Source organism: Staurois parvus, unplaced genomic scaffold, assembly GCF_062004578.1.
Source record: "Staurois parvus isolate SC_StPar_1 unplaced genomic scaffold, SC_StPar_1.0 ptg000017l, whole genome shotgun sequence".
NCBI lineage: Eukaryota > Metazoa > Chordata > Amphibia > Anura > Ranidae > Staurois > Staurois parvus.
In genome coordinates, this window is record NW_028317813.1 from 10,820,279 (window position 1) to 10,835,807 (window position 15,529).

Sequence of the window (15,529 nt, forward strand, 5' to 3'; positions counted from 1 at the left end):
CCACTACTACTACTGCTATTACTACTACTAGAAAATGAGAATTAGCACTTGCTATTATGGAGTGGCAGAAGATGTCGGTTGTGCAGAGAATGATGATACAAATTTAAATGGTAAACATGGGCCAACAAAATCAAGAGATGCTTAGCGGTCAGCACTATAAGCAGTGACAGGGTGTGTTTTCCATATGTAGCCAGGTGCTGGTTATTTCATTATGCCATTCAGGGACATTTACAGATGAGGCTATAGTTAATCCTTTTGTCCCCTAGTGCCTAGTACTGGGACGGATACATCACTTCCTGTTAGCAGAATGGATTCAGTTTTCCTGACAGCTGAGGAACTTGGGACCTATAGTCCTATAGCCAATACATCCTGTATTCCTAAGTGCTGATTGAACTACAACTACCAAAGAGCTTGGGAACCAGAAGGATGGTGGAAAAGCAGATATATTCTACAGCAAGGGACTGGCTCGCTCTCTTGGTGTGGGATTCAGAGCTGAACACAGGGGGACTGCCATTCTCCTCCAGAGAGAGATTGCTGGCCTACTGCTGTGGGACTCTGCGTACCATTTCAGCATATCGGTGATGCTGATTGCCACACAAGGGTCACATCAGCTTCTCTTCATTGGGTCACTGTCCGGTCTTCACACAGACATCTCAGCTTGCTGAGCTGACTGGCCAGCAGGCAGTAACCCTGCACTTCCCTGCAAACAGCCAAGAGCCTGAATGGGGACTTTTGTTCCTAGGAGACTATGCTATCCATAGGATTGCTGAGCGGGCGAATTCCCAATCTCTCTTTCTGTCATCGCTCTATATACACTGCCTGTAGACACCTTTACACCTCAGTTACCAGGAAACCTTTGCTTTGAGCAGTGCCATGGCTTATCTGTTTGACTTCATTGAATTACCAGTATTCACTAATGCTTATGGGCCCCACCATTGCTAGCAGGGGATAGTGGATACCACCATATCAAGAATTTTAAACACCACAGAACTCTAACCCCCACAGACCCCCTAAACGCCTTGGACCCCAGGTTAAGAACCACTGGTTTAGAGTCAAAGGCAAACCAAATTTCCATCTTTCATTTGTTGACTGATTATGTACTTTGTAAAACAGTTAATCTCAATCAATCCGTGCTTGATAAGGTAGTTTCATTGGATTTAAACATCTTAGTTGGAGCACATCTTAACACTGCGTACGGCCGGCAGCTACAGGCAGAGCGACATACCAGTACATAGCCCTGGTTTACTAACACAAGGGGGCATGCAGGGGATGGATAAGGGCCTCTTTCCCACAACCCTTGCCAGATGGTTGTGGGGGTCTGCAGGCAGGGGAGTTCATTAGCATCAGGGTACCCCTTTAAATAAGGGAGCACCCTGATGCTGCCCCCCCTTGTGAATGAGTACCCCTACCCATTCACTAAAGGGTTAAATTGTGAAAAATAAGCATGTCAGACTTTTGCAAAAATCCTTTATTGAAAAAAACAAAGTAATAGTTTTTAACAAGCTCTTCATTAAAAAAAAAAAAAAAAAGCCCCAATAAACCGTTTCATTATTGCAATCCATCGTCAATCACACCGTCCAGCATTGTCACGATGACGACTCACCACAATAAAAAAAACCCGCCGAGCAATCGCCGCAATCTGACAGGCCTGACAGTTGCTGGTCAGATATAAACAATTGGGCAGAGCTAGCGGTGACGTCACTGCTAGCGCCGCCCAATTGTTCTGTGAATTGTGCAATGCATACTTTGCCCAAGCACAATGCACTATGAGAGTGCAGTGCATTGTGGGGCATGGAGGGCGAACAGCCTGCCAAACGCCCTTACTATTCGTGTATTTGCAGAACACAAGAATGGCCAATGTTAGAGTCCATCACTACTAGCGACACCAGATAGTGGCAGGGTCAGTAAGCACCCCTCCCAGCCATAGTCAGCTAACATTAGATTGTTCGCACACTAACGCACTCATGCTATAGGTTGCTGATCACCCCCATTACTAGTATAGTGTTTGTACGGATCAATATTTTGATCATGATCAGAGCTATACTAGTGTATTATCTATCTATCTATCTACCTATCTATCTATCCATTCAGTTGTATCCGACCCTTGGCGATTGCATGGACCGTCACTCAAGAGTGACTTTTTCCATGAATTCTCTTAGCAATTATTTTACAGGGTAGGTTGCCAGGTCTTTCCCCAACCCCTACCATGCAGGAAATCCTGCATGGCCAGGGATGAAACTAGGACAATTTAGACAGAAGCCAATTAACCAACCAGCATGTCTTTGGAGTGTGGGAGGAAACTGGAGTACCTGGAAGAAACCCATGCAAGCACAGGGAGAACATGCAAACTCCATGCAGGAGGTGCCATGGTTGGGAATTGAACCCATGACCCATTTACTGCACGACAGACGTGCTAACCACTAAGCCACTGTGCCGCCCCTCCTTATTATAGTATCCCCAAAATAGCAGTTTTAGCAGGATCAGCCGTGTTCGCTGTCAGCGCTAGCATTTAGCCCCTCCGCTGTTTTCTACAGAAGATTTGTATCAATTGATTGTCACCAAAGCAATTTATATGCACAACAATACATTGCCGCTTGAAAGCCTGAAGGTGGTCATTGGATTTTGGGGCCTATATATGGCTAGGCTGCCAAAAAGTCTCTCACATGTGGTATCCCCATACTCAGGAGAAATAGCAGAATGTGTTTTGGGGTGTTATTCCACATATTTTCATGGCATGTGTGAACAATATATCATTCAAAGTGGCAACTCTAAAAAATTGTGGCAAAATATAAAATATTCCATGGACTCAACATGCCTCTCAGCAAATTCCTTGGGTTGTCTACTTTCCAAAAAGGGGTCATTAGGGGGGATTTTGTACTGCCCTGGCATTTTAACACCTCAAGAAATGTGATAGGCAGCCAGAAAGTAAAAGCTACGTAAATTATGTATGGGGATTTATTTCTACCAAAGACATGTGGCAGAATACATTTTGGTCTAAATTTTGACTAAATATGAATTTATTGGATATTTTTTATAACAAAAAGTAAAAAATATTATTATTTTAATATTATTAATATTATTAAAAAAAACTAAGATTTCTGTATCCACACAAGTGATGTGGATGCAGGAATCTTCATTTTCCCCTCCTCCCCTGCCAGGACACTGTATCCTGACAGCAGCTACAAGCCATTGATCAAAGAATGTTTTCCAGTAGGCCTGTTCACCAGGAGTTGATCTAAAGATCAGCTTCTGGCAAACAGGGAGGGCTACATACAGATTGAAATTTGTCCATGCCCTGCTGAACTGCCCAGATTTTCGAAACATGTGTACCCAGCTTTAGAGTAACACACAGGACTGCGGACTCCATGCCACTCTAGCTGGTCTATAGCATATAAGAAAAACTACACAAATCCCTGTGCTGTGAGTGAAAGGGCTATCAAAGGCGGTTTATGCTTGATTGACCTCCTATGACTTAGAGGTCCATCTTACCAGGTGAAAGCATTACTAAGAGCACATGGTGTGGAATTTAAAAAGAGCACTGTGGAGGATGAGTGTTTGCACATTCACTCGAAGATTAGATTCTGTTCACTGGTTGCACTTTTTGGACATTATCATGCCTCACATTTTATTCATTGGAAATCTGGTGGGGATTTTATATGTATATATATATATATATATATATATATACTGTATATACACTGCTCAAAAACAATGAAAGGAACACTTTGTAATCACAATATAGCATCAAGTGGGATATTGATCTGGTCAGTTAAGTAGCAGAGGGGGTTGTTAATCAGTTTCAGCTGCTTTGGTGTGAAATTAACAACAGGTGCACTAGATGGGCAGCAATGAGACGACCCCCAAACAGGAATGGTTTTACAGGTGGAGGCCACTGACATTTTTTCCCTACTCATCATTACTGACTGTTCTTCACTAGTTTTGCATTTGGCTAGGGTCAGTGTCACTACTGGTAGCATGAGGTGATAACTGGACCCTACAGAGGTTGCACAGGCAGTCCACTCCTCCAGGATGGCCTGAAGAGCATGGAGGAGATTCCAGGAGACAGACAGCTACTCTAGGAGAGCTGTACAGGGCCGTAAAAGGTCCTTAACCCATCAGCAGGACTGGTATCTGCTCCTTTGTGAAAGGAGGACCAGGATGAGCGCTGCCAGAGCCTTACAGAACCCTACCTCCAGCAGGCCACTAGTGTGAATGTCTCTGACCAAACAATCAGAAACAGACTTCATGAGGGTGGCCTGAGGGCCCGACGTCTTCTAGTGGACCCTGTGCTCACTGCCCGGCATCATAGAGCTTGAATTGCTATTGAACACCAGAATTGGCAGGTCTGCCACTGGTGACCTGTGCTTTTCAAAGATGAGAGCAGGTTCACCCTGAGAACATGTGACAGGCGTGAAAGGATCTGGAGAAGTCGTGGAGAATGTTATGCTGCCTGTAACATCATTCAGCATGACTGTTTTGATGGTTGGTCAGTGATGGTCTGGGGAGGCATATCCATGGAGGAACACACAGACCTCTACAGGCTAGCCACTTGCCCTCCAGAGGATTTACTCCCCTTCCTGATCAGGCCATTTCATGCGTTACGGTGCTGCGTTATTTTAACTGACAATTGCGCGGTCCTACAACGCTGCACCCAAATTAAATTTACGTCCTTTTTTTTCCCACGAATAGAGCTTTCTTTGGTGGTATTTGATTGCCTGTGCATTTTTTATTCTTTGCGCAATAAAAAAAAGTCCACCAATTTTGTAAAAAAAACAATATTTTTTACATTTTGCAATGAAACATGTCCAGTAAAAATAAATGTAGGCCAAAATGTACTTTGCTAAAAAAAAAATAACAATACGTGTAAATTAATTGGTATATGTGAAAGTTATAGCGTTTACAATTGGCGGTATATATACTAGGATTTATTTTTTATTTTTACTAGTAATGGCAGAGATCAGCGACTCCTGGCGGGACTGCGGGACAGCGGCGGGCATTCTGACACTGGGGGGAACTGACTTGGTGTCACTGACATCCCCAGTGACACCGATACAGTGATCAGTGCTAACAAAAAGCACTGACACTGTACTAATGGCACTGGGCAGGAAGGGGTTAACATGCGGGGCAATCAAAGGGTTAACTGTGTGCCGTGTGCCATTTTACATTGTGTCCTGTGTTAGTGCTGCACTGTAAGCACACTGCTTTGCATGGCTGTGCTATGTACAGTCATGCAAAGCAGTGCGCAGGAGCTGGCAGGGGAGAACTGTAATGTTTACAAACAGTTGAACCCCCCACCGATGCTGGGCAATCCCCGGTCGCCGGTGAGTAATCACCGGCCGGGACCTGGTGATTGACAGCCGAAGCCACGAATGGCGGCACGGGTAGGACCCCCTACCCGGAACTGCAAAATCACGTATATATACATGATTTTGCACACCCGTGTCGCCCTATAACAGTACTTCTGCTATAGAGCAGAAAGGAAGCGGCTAGACCAGGGGGGCAAACTTTTTGACTTGAGGGCCGCAATGGGTTCATATATTGGACCCAGGGGCCGGACCAAGAGTAGATGAATGATGTGTATGTGTCATCCATAATAAGTATAGTAATATTCCCCCATAGTAAGCATAGTAATTAATCCCCCATATAGTAATTCATCCCCCATATAGTAATTCATCCCCCCATAGTAATTCATCCCCCATATAGTAATTCATCCCCCATAGTAATTCATCCCCCATATAGTAATTCATCCCCCATAGTAATTCATCCCCCATATAGTAATTCATCCCCCATAGTAATTCATCCCCCATATAGTAATTCATCCCCCATAGTAATTCATCCCCCATATAGTAATTCATCCCCCATAGTAATTCATCCCCCATATAGTAATTCATCCCCCATAGTAATTCATCCCCCCTATAGTAATTCATCCCCCATAGTAAGCATAGTAATTAATCCCCCATAGTAATTCATCCCCCCTATAGTAATTCATCCCCCCTATAGTAATTCATCCCCCATATAGTAATTCATCCCCCATAGTAATTCATCCCCCATATAGTAATTCATCCCCCCTATAGTAATTCATCCCCCATAGTAATTCATCCCCCATATAGTAATTCATCCCCCCTATAGTAATTCATCCCCCCATAGTAATTCATCCCCCATAGTAATTCATCCCCCATAGTAATTCATCCCTCCTATAGTAATTCATCCCCCCTATAGTAATTCATTCCCCATATTAAGTCCCCAAGTCCCCCCTGTGTCAATTCACTTACCTTTGCTCCACGCGTTCCTCTCGCCGTGTTCCCGCGCCGTTCCGGTGTAGCATGAAAATCTGTCTCCTATGAGGATCTGTCCCCCTCGACGTATCTGCGCATGTGCCAGTTTCAGGCATTAGCAGCCGATCGGCGATCTCCGGCACATGCGCAGATACGTTGAGGGGGACAGATCCTCATAGCTCCGCGGGCCGGATTAAAAGGTCCGCCGGGCCGTATACGGCCCGCGGGCTGTAGTTTGCCCATTGCTGGGCTAGACAATGGCACCCTGACTGCCATTAGGTATCAGGATGAAATCCTTGGACCCATTGTCAGACCCTACACTGGTATAGTGGGTCCTGGGTTCCTCCTGGTGCACGACAATGCCCGTCCTCATGTGGCGAGAGTATGCAGGCAGTTCCTGGAGGATGAAGGAATTGATACCACTGAATGGCCCCACACTCTCCTGACCTAAATCCAATAGAACACCTCTGGGATATCATGTTTTGGTCCATCCGATACCGCCAGGTTGCAGCTCAGACTGTCCAGGAGCTCAGTGATGCCCTGGTCCAGATCTGAGAGGAAATACCCAGGACACCATCCGTCGTCTCATTAGGAGCATGCCCCGACATTGTCAGGCATGCATACAAGCACGTGGGGGCCATACAAACTATCTGAGTACCATTTTGAGTTGTTGCAATTAAATTTCAGCAAAATGGACTAGCCTGCTGCATAATTTTTTCACTTTGATTTTCGGGGTGTCTTTGAATTCAGTCCTCTGTAGCTTGTTAATTTTCATTTCCATCAAATGATGGGGCATCCTTACATTCCTAACACATTACCCTGTCCATATCAGTATAGATAGCCAGCGTGATATTTTCCCCTATTGGGATCTGATGTGTTTTCATAGTATTCCTTAAATTTTTTTGAGCAGTGTATATTAACTTGTTTCTTATTTGACACATATTGATAATGAAGGTTTTGAGTAGAGGGTACAGGGAGTGATGCACTTATCTATTTATTGATTTGGTCTATAGCGTAGATAGACACAGCCTAAATAAGCTATGTGTGGTCCTTTGTTAGTACACCCCAAGCCCTATACTATAAAGCTTTTTTTGCAACCATGTACTGGCCAAAAAGCCCCCAGAAAAGCTGAATGCACATTGGAATAAATAACCATAAATTTACTTGATATCTGTTTTTAATGTCTGTGGTCCTGAATGGACAGTTGCTTTCAAATCATGTCAGTGGTAAAAGTTAGTGAAAAAGGTGGCTCATGGCAATCACGTATCAGCTCAAGCAAGCACAAGGTGATCAGAAATGCCTTATGTTGATAAACAAAAGCCATGCAATTGCAACACAGGCCTAAGTAAAAAAAAAATAAAAGCTATATCAGACAGTGATGTGGTATGATGTGACTGTAGTATATAAACAAATACACGTTAAACAGTGATGGGGTTTACAGATTTCCTGAATCTTTGGATCCTTGCAAGAGTATCTTGGATGGGAAAGATGGCTACATAGGCATTCTGTCTGACTCTGACCACCCACCAGCTATACAACAGGTAGTCTGAATATACAACTGGTGATAGATACAGTAGATGAGTGGACATGTGCCCTTCTCGTCTCTCCGCCCCTGCTTCTCCTTCCCCCCTTTTTCTCTCTCTTTGACTCCCCTCTTTTCTTGATACCCTCTACTGTGCTTTTTCTTTCATTTCTGGTCTTTCTCCATGCCGGAATGTATATTGATTTCCTGGGACCCATTACCATAGAAAATGCTCCGCTTGCTGTACACCCCAAGCCTAGGAGTTTTATATATGAGGTGTGGACGCAATCTGGCTCCCTTTCCCAGGCCTAGAGGGTACATGATTTATCCTCCCTCTATAATGTAGGAAGCCTACATTAGTAGTATCCAATTTGTTCCCTACTCACTTATGGATGCTCCCCTGTTTTCAGTACACAATATCCCAGGTCAATTGGTGGCTTTCTAGCCTAATGCTCTCTTGGTTATACTTCTGTTCTGTTATAGCCCTGTGTTCAATACTTCATTTGTCTAGAGATCTTTTGTCTAGATAAGTATTTCTCAACCTATTTTCAGTCAAGGCACCCCATTCTAAAATGTAAAAATCTAAACTAATAGTTTTATATAACATAGCAACATTCACACAGGTCGGACACCGAACATTAGAGGTGATTTATTTTTCCAAAGCAAATACACCTTTGCACACTGGTACTGACTAGTATTCCAATGTTTCTCTTCTCCCTCGGTTTCTCTGTCACTCAGCTAATGTGACCCCAGTGCTGATAGACAGGAGCAGAGGGCTTTGTGTAACTAAAACTTCATCCACCTGCTGGCTTGTATACATTTTTTGGCTATTTTTTAAGGATTTTGCCAAGACACCCATGAAGGAGCTTCAAGGCACCCCAGGGTGCCTGGGAACACTGGCTGAAAAAGGCTTGTCTAGATATTGGTCCTTTGGGACTTTTTGTATATTTCACGACTCCCTTTCTATACAATATATGTGAAGTTTCAATAAAAGATTTGTGGAAGTAAACATTGATGGGGTGTAAAATGGCTTTGCTTATACCATGTCATGTTTAAAGTTTTTTTAAACAAGAAGCACAAGCATTTTTTAAACTTACTTTACCTTGGAATGCTGCAAGGCAAGATTGGAAGCCAAATTTGTTGAAAGTTTAGTGAATGCAAGATTCACTACTCAAGGAGAAACAAGGGAAGTGGCACATCTTTATATCATTGTAGTGATATAAAGATGAATGTGTGCAGGACCCTATAGTATTGTTGGCAAGAAGCAAGAAAATGATTTTCTTTTAATTTCAAACAGAATTTCTATAGAAGACAATATGAGCCTGTCATGTGCATGAACATAAACAGAAAAAGAATCTGCCTTATTTAGAGGATAAAGCTATACAATGAACAGCCAAATAATGCTTTGGAGAGATAATATATTCCTTTTGCTGCTGTATTTATACAATCAATACATAGAATCAAGGTACACTTACTGACAATGTTACTAGCATGTCCTCTAACACATCAAGTCAATTTCTCCACTTTGATTTTAGGTTCAATAATGCAGAGAACCGTGTTTCAATTTTTTTCAGCTATTAAGAGATCTAGTTTCACGATCCTATTATTTCATTTCTATACCCCAAGGAGTATGAATAACCCTAGTAAGAAACCCAGCTGCATGATAATGTAAATATTGAGAATAGTTTAATTCTTTAAAGTTGCTAAAAATAAAAGACCAAGTTAGCAAAGACTGAAGATTGCTTAGGCTACTTGTACAAGTGTATGAACTCTTTAAAATAAAAAAGAAATCTGTTCATAAAAGGTCCCTAAAGCAGTGGTCCCCAACCTCTGTACACACAGCATACCTTCTTACCTGCTGAAATGTTACCTTGCCTTCTTACCTGCTGAAATGTCAGTGAGAACACAATCTAAGATAAAAATGCAATGTTCACAAAATGGTGCCTTGTATCCACGAACATTATTCTGTACACTGGATTTTATGCTGTCTGTGTCCCTGTTAAGCTATTTCCCCCAGCACTCCCCATTTCTTTTCTTTTCAAAATTTCTTTTCATTGAGTGAGAGATCACAAAAAAAAAAAATACAAAAAACAAAAACCAATACCAAAGAAAAACCTTGGCAATAAAGTCAGAAGCTCAGGGCCAAGCTGCCATCACAAATACCTCTCTCTGTGAAATAGCATTCCCATCCAGCATTACCATAAAGTGCATTAGTACAAAGTCAGAACACCGTATCAACACTTCTTCTGGCCCTACCAAGATACACTATATTGCCAAAAGTATTGGGCCGCCTGCCTTTCCACTCACATGAGCTTTAATGGCATCCCAGTCTTAGTCCATAGGGTTCATATACTTTTATATGCATGTTTTAAAACTATATGACATTTTCAGTTTGAAAATGTAGAAAGTATAATGATATAAAATTCAAATTAAAAATTTTATCATGTATTTGGTACATGCTCTACAATATACACTATATTGCCAAAAGTATTGGGCCGCCTGCCTTTCCACTAACATGAGCTTTAATGGCATCCCAGTCTTAGTCTGTAGGGTTCAATATTGGGTTGGCCCACCCTTTGCAGCTCTAACAGCTTCAACTCTTACTCTTCTGGAAAGGCTGTCCATAAAGTTTAGGACTGTGTCTATGGGAATGTTTGACCATTCTTCCAGAAGCACATTTGTGAGGTGAGACACTGATTTTGGATGAGAAGGCCTGGCTCGCAGTCTCCGCTTTAATTCATCTTAAAGGTGTTCTATCGGGTTGCAGTCAGGACTCTGTGCAGGCCAGTCAAATTCCCTCACCCCAAACTCACTCATCCATGTCTTTATGGACCTTGCTTTGTGCACTGGAGTGCAGTCATGTTGGAACAGGAAGGGGCCATCCCCAAACTGTTCCCACAAAGTTGGGGAAATTAAATTGTCCAAAATGTCTTGGTATGCTGATGCCTTAAGAGTTCCCTTCACTGGAACTAGGGGGCCAAGCCCAACCCCTGAAAAACAGCCCCATACCATAATCCCCCCTCCACCAAACTTTACACTTGGCACAATGCAGTCAGGTAAGTACCATTCTCCTGGCAACCGCCAAACCCAAACACATCCATCGGATTGCCAGACAGGGAAGCATGATTCGTCACTCCAGTGTACATGTCTCCACTGCTCTAGAGTCCAGTGGCAGCGTGCTTTACACCACTGCATCCTGACGCTTTGCAGTGCATTTGGTGATGTAAGGCTTGGATGCAGCTGCTCAGCCATGGAAACCCATTCCATGAAGCTCTCTAAGCACTGTTGTTGTGCTAATCTGAAGGCCACACGAAGTTTGGAGGTGTTTAGCTATTGACTCTGCAGACAGTTGGCGATGTCTGCACACTGTGCGTTTTAGTGTGTGCTGACCCCACTCTGTCATTTTACATGGCCTCAGTGGTGTATTTAGTTTATGTGCTGCCCTAGGCAACACTAAAATCAGGCGCCTCCCCACTCCACCACCTTCCGCCACCACAACCCATCACCGCAACCCCCCCCATCCACTCGACGCCCCCACTGACCAACACACATCCTCCACCCCCTTTTCCACCAGCTGATTCATGCACTGACCTTAACCTCCGGAATGAAACAAGCAGCAGGCCATCCCGGCACCCTACAGCAGAGTGCAGCCTCCTTGGATCTCATGACCGAGCAGACCAGGTCCCCATCCCTACCACTTATGTCCCTCCTTCAGGGGGGGCAGTGCCACCCCCCCTGAAAATTTCCACCCTAGGCAAATGCCTTGTTTGCCTCGCAGTAAAGACGCCACTGAGTGGCCTGCCACTTCATGGCGGAGTTGCTGTTGTTCCCAGTTGCTTCCACTTTGTTATAATACCACTAACAGTTGACTGTGGAATATTCAGTAGCAAGGAAATTTCACGGATGGACTTATTGCACAGGTGGCCACCTATCATGGTACCACGCTTGAATTCACTGCGCTCTTGAGAGTGACCCATTCTTTCACAAAATGTTTGTAGAAACAGTCTGCATGCCTAGGTGCTTGATTTTATACTCATGTGGCCATGGAGATGACTGGAACACCTGAAGCCAATGGATTTGGAAGGGTGTCCCAATACTTTTGGAAATATAGTGTATATCCCCCAACCACATTAAAGCAGCATGAAACTGTCAGGATTACAAGTAGCGGTCTATGTCCTAGTGATAGGAACAGAAATTGGATATCAACCCAGCCAGATTACAGAACACTGCTTATCCCGACTCTAGACACAAGTAAGTGGGTACCCACATGGGACTATCCATATCTCAGATGTGGACATCCAGCAACCCGAGACCTTTTCAGAATTGTTTGGACAGCCCCTATTCATAAATATAGCTTTATAGAATTGCAGCGTGACTTTCCCTTCCAGACCTGTAACGTAGGAGCCAAGAGTTTTTTCCAAAGTAGTATGATTGCTTTACAAGCATAACAGAGCAGTATACTCAGGTTTCTATAAGCCACCATGGCAGCAAGCCCCTCTACCAGCCCCAACAAGCAAACTGGAATTGTCAACTGGCAGGGCTGTAGCCTCCATTATAAATTGGGTTATGTTCTTTCAGTATTGTTGGCAAAATCAGCTGGGGAGAAAGTACATATCCAACATTCATCTCTAAGGGACTGGTAAATATGCTGTACTTGCTAATTTGGGGGTAGGGTTATGTAGTGAAAGAATGTATTCTGGATCAAATGATTTCTCGCAGACAGAAGCTGTTGAGTTGGATAATCCCACATGTCATCCCAATCATCCCCCTGCATCCCAGTCATGCACCTCAAGTGCATCGACCACCCATTTCTCTCATTTCTCACATTGTTCCATGGAAGGGGGTCTGATCTGAAACAACTCTTTGTACACTTCAGATAAGTTTTACCAGGAAATCGGTACGTAATATTTATTCTGCACTTCCCATTTCTTATATAGGCATTACAGGTACAGTGAGTGAGAGAAATCTTCACTAGAGAGTCTCAGATACAATTAAAAAAAAAATTGCTAGAGGTAAGCTCTCCCTCCTTCCTGAGTAACAAAAAATATTTAAAAAAAAAAAAAAAACTCAGCCTTATTTTACACATCCTCCCTCTGCCATTGACAGCTAGTCCTCTTCCAGGATTTCAGCATTATACAACTCATTTTCTGTTAGTCCAGGCTGTCATTGACACAATCACTTTGTTAAGGACACAACCCCTGGGAATCATGTAGCTAGGTTGTTGTATTGAGCAGTACTTACATGTCACAATGTGAGCACCTTTCCCTACAGCACTGAGGATGCCTACCACCAATGCTAAAGGAGACAAGGGACCCTTTTTAATCCCTAATTAAGGGATGTATGCTGAAAATTTTCAAAATTGACTGCAGGGGAGGGGAGAACTGGAGGAATGCGAATCTCTAAACTGTAGTTAAAGAAATTCAGAAAACAGTAACCAGACAAAAGCCAGGAAATTGAAAATAACTTGTGGACAGATCATTTATTTAAATAAAAATCTCCTCTTTATGTGCATTTAATGTATTTTATATATGGTATGTACCTGTAAAAAGTCTCCCTTATGTAGACATCCAAAAACTCTGAGACTGCTGCTGGGTCCTGCCATCTTGGATGTGATGCCTGGCGCCCTAGATGACTCAGCTGTCATTCAAGTGACACTTTGTAGTAGACATGTGCATGCTGGAACATTTTGTTTTGTTTCATTTTTAGATCCATTCGTTAATTGAAGAATTTGTTTTCGGATGCATTTGTTAATGGACCTATTCATTTTCAGAATTTGTTTCATATCTTCGGCATTCACTTTGTTTCAGTTGGAATAGTGCTGCTTGTTACCCATTTCAATACCGGGCACTTTTACCCCTTCCTGCCCAGGTCAATTTTCAGGTTTCAACTCTCACACTTTTGGTGCTATTTAATCACCGCCGGGGTTTTTATTTGTTGCTAAATTAACAAAAAAGGCAGAAAATCTTGAAAAAAAAACAACACGTTTTTCTTTGTTTCTGTTATAAAAGTTTGCAAATAAATAATTGTTCATCATAAATTTAGGCCGAGATGTATTCTACTACATGTCTTTGGTGAAAATAACACAAATCAGTATTTATTATTTAGTCTGTAGAAAAGCTATAGACAGTCAATCTAATTTCTTGACGTCCAAGAATGTCAGAACAGTACAGATATCCCCCAAATGACCCCTTTTTGCAAAGTAGACAGTCCAACGTACTTCATAAGAGGCATGACAAGTTTTTTTAAGTTGTAATTTTTTTGCCATAATTTTTCAGAAAATTAAGAAATTAAAAAAATTATTTTCACAATTTTTTTTTTTAAATACTGTCACCAGTGCAGTACAGCGTCATCATATAACTGGTGTGGCAGTGATCAGGGACAAATAAAAACAAAGATGTAACTTGCGAGCCATTCACTGCTATTACAGGATCGCAAACATACAACACATTCTCTTTAAATGTGCAAATAATTCAAAAACATAAAAACAATATGTTGCACTCCTTCTTTGAATATTAAATCAATACATATTTCCAACAAATCAATATTAATAAACTTGTGAAAACAGAAAATCATGTGAAATCAAAATGTCATCCCGTGCTCATCATACAAAAAAATATATGATATAAAAGATATAAATTAATCAGTCTTCAATAAAAAATATATGTGACTTTTCCCAGTGATTCAAATCAAATCAGTAATTCCAGGTGACTTCCTTAATGAGTATAAGATGTGCGCTCACCTCCAGATTAGCCTGTAACAGGCCAATAACTCTTTTTGTCCACTCAATGGGACTGATGTTTGTTGCACCATATGAAGAGTGGTGAGTCCCTCTCAGGCTGCTTCTCGTCTCCTGCTGGGATCTTAGTCTTATACTGCTTATCTCCTGCTTTCCTTTCCTTGGCAGGTGCCCTCAGTGGAAAGAAAAGGGGAGGGGCTACAACATCACTGGCTATTCGGGGACAACAGGTCTACACAAGGCAGGCAGTGTTTGGCATGCTGTTGATGTATTGTTGGTGATATAAAAGCGCTCCTCACAAGACCTCCTCTCTAGTTCCCTGGTCTCCTCCTCCTCCAATGCCCGCCTCCAGGACTTCTCCAGGGTGTCTCCCATCCTCTGGAACTCCCTGCCCCAACCCATCAGATTATCACCTACTCTCCTCTCCTTTAGGCGCACCCTGAAAACCCATCTCTTCAGGGAAGCCTACCCCACCCCCTGCTAACTTGCTGACCTCCTCCACTCTTCCTACCACTCCATCCCCCACAGCTATCTCCTCCTGTGCCACCATCCCCTCCCTCCTAGATTGTAAGCTCGAAAGAGCAGGGCCCTCGATCCCCTCATGGTTTGCATTGTATTGGTACTGTTCTGTCACATGTTCTGTCCCCCTTTGTAATGTACAGCGCTGAGCGAACTATTGGCGCTTTATAAATACTGTATTATAATAATAATATTTAACCACTAGCCTACAGGGCACTTATACCCCCTTCCTGCCCAGGCCAATTTCCAGCTTTCAGCGCTGTACCCATATGAAATTTTTATCATTTTTTGAGACAGATAGAGCTTTCTTTTGGTGGTATTTATTCACCTCTGGGTTTTTTATTTTTTCTTAAACAAACCAAAAACCACTGAAACTTTTGAAAAAAAAAAAGTTTTTTCTTAGTTTTTGTTATACAATTTTGTGCGCTATGATGTGCGCTAATGAGGCTGCAGTGATGGCCACTGATAGGCTGCACT